The sequence below is a fragment of the Capricornis sumatraensis genome, chromosome 10 (genome assembly GCF_032405125.1).
Source record: "Capricornis sumatraensis isolate serow.1 chromosome 10, serow.2, whole genome shotgun sequence".
In the NCBI taxonomy this organism is placed as follows: Eukaryota; Metazoa; Chordata; class Mammalia; order Artiodactyla; family Bovidae; genus Capricornis; species Capricornis sumatraensis.
The window spans coordinates 99,180,542-99,182,611 of NC_091078.1; the positions used below are offsets into that span (position 1 = coordinate 99,180,542).

The 2,070-nt window shown below is 54.1% G+C and overlaps 1 non-coding gene across 1 annotated transcript; it reads left to right on the plus strand.

The window, feature by feature from the left end:
* The first annotated feature begins 242 nt into the window (after nucleotides 1–242).
* Nucleotides 243–316, plus strand: TRNAR-CCU (transfer RNA arginine (anticodon CCU)). Its single transcript has one exon. It is a non-coding gene; the product is annotated as a tRNA-Arg (tRNA).
* Nucleotides 317–2,070: the final 1,754 nt, after the last annotated feature.

Genomic DNA, 2,070 nt, shown 5'->3' on the forward strand with positions numbered 1-2,070 from the left:
GTGGGGTAACTCGGTTATTTTACCACTACTGGGAGGTGTGGGAGCGGCGGCGTGTGGAACGTGGGCAGGAGGTTAGAGAAACCAGACAGGAAGGAAGAAACCAGACAGCTGAAGACCCACACTGGGTTGATCAACCCCACTCCCCTGAATTCACATCCTTCCTGGAACCTCACAAGGTGACATTATTTAGAAATAGAAGAGTTGCAGATGTCTTCAGTCAAAAGGATGTCAAACTGGGGACTTCCCTGGTGGTCCAGTGGCTAAGACTCTGCACTCCTAATGCTGAGGGGCCAGGGTTCGATCCCTGGTCAGGGAACGAGATCCCACAGGCCACATCTGAGAGTTGAAGTGCCACAGCTAAAGATCTCGCATGCCACAACAAAGATCAAAGATCCTTCGAGCCGCAACTGAGACCCAGCACAGCCAAAAAAATAAGTATTTTTAAAAAGATGACATCAAACCGCAGTAGGGTGGGCTCTAAATCCAACGTGACTGGTGTCCCTACAAGAAGAAGAGAGACACAGAAGCTGGGAAGGAGAGACCATAAGCAGGCAGAGGCAGAGGCTGGAGCAATCCGAGGGCGAGTGAGCAATGAGAAGATTGAGGGCAACCACCGGAAACTAGGGAGAGGCAAAGATTCTCCCGCAGCGCCTTCGGAAGGGGCGTGGCCCGGCTGCCAACCCTGACTTTGGGCTTCAGGTCTCCAGAGCCATGAGAAAAAAGATGTTTGTAGCTTAAAGCACGCAGTTTGTGGTCCGTTGTTACGGCAGCCCTGGAAAATGATACCACAGAGTCCCACAGTGAGGCACATTGGTGAAAGTGTTGTAATAAGAGCTCATTCATTCATTCAACAATTATTCACTTGCACCCAGTTAGTGCCTGGCCCTGTGCTCAGTGCCCTGGAAGCCTTGGGAATGAAGTAGATGTGCCCCTGGCCCGGTGGAGCCCCCAGCTAACAGGAGACAGATACACCTGGGACAGTCGCACATGGATGGAGAACCACGAGTTGTAAAAAGAGCTGGGGAAGGCAAAGAACACGTTCCTATGCAAGCGATTGGGCATGAGGGACAGGTGAGGAGTGGAGCACTCGGGGGGGACTCTGCCAGGAGGTGATGCCTCAACCAGGACTGTGTTGGAGGCCAAGGGGAAGAACCAGAGGAAGGGTGGCTGGGTGGCTGGGCATCTGGACCCAGCGGGTGGCGGGGCAGTGCTCACCCTTCAGGAACTGAAAGAGGGTGTGGCTGGGCTCATGAGCTGGGTGGGGTGCGGTTGGGAGAGGGAGGCAACCCCCTAGGGCTTCCTGGGGTTCTGGATTCAAAATCAGTGAGAACACGGACTTCCCCGGTGGTACAGTGGATAGGAACCTGCTTACCAATGCATGGGACATGGGTTCAATCCCTGCTCTGGGAAGATTCCACACGCCACGGAGCAACTAAGCCCGTGCGCCACAACTACTGAACCCAGGGGCTGCAACTGCTGAAGCCCACGTGCCTAGTGTCCGGGCTCCCCAACGAGAGAAGCCATCACAACGGCATCACATCGGAGAGTAGCCCCTGCTCACCGCAACCAGAGAAAGCCCGCCCTCGGAAACAAAGACCCAGCACAACCAGAATTAAGTAATTAATTTAAATAAAGCTCAGTGAAAACACTCCCAGTTAAACCCTCACCCCAGGTGGTGATGCTCATGAAGGAATTTGCAAACGGGGAGAAGCGGGTGGATGAAAAGCCATGATGAAGTGTTGTCATCTCCTGGGCAGCAGTAGGTCACCTTAGAGGGAAATGCACCCTACACTCCTTCTTCAAATGTGTGCAGACCTCGGACGGAGTCTATATGGAAAAACAGGCTACCTCTGGCCTCCAAATTGAGAGGAAAAGGCAGGAAAGCGGAGGGTGGAGGGACCGCCCTTCTGCCCTTTACAGTAAAGCACCCTGACTGTCCTCTGAGCCTGGCCAGTGCCTCTGCAAGTGTGGCTGCCTTATTCAAGGGCAGTGTTTGGAGAAGAAACTTGCCTGGATCTCAGCTCTCTCAGCACTGCCTGGGGTCTCAGAGGCCCTGCCGCTCCTGCGTGT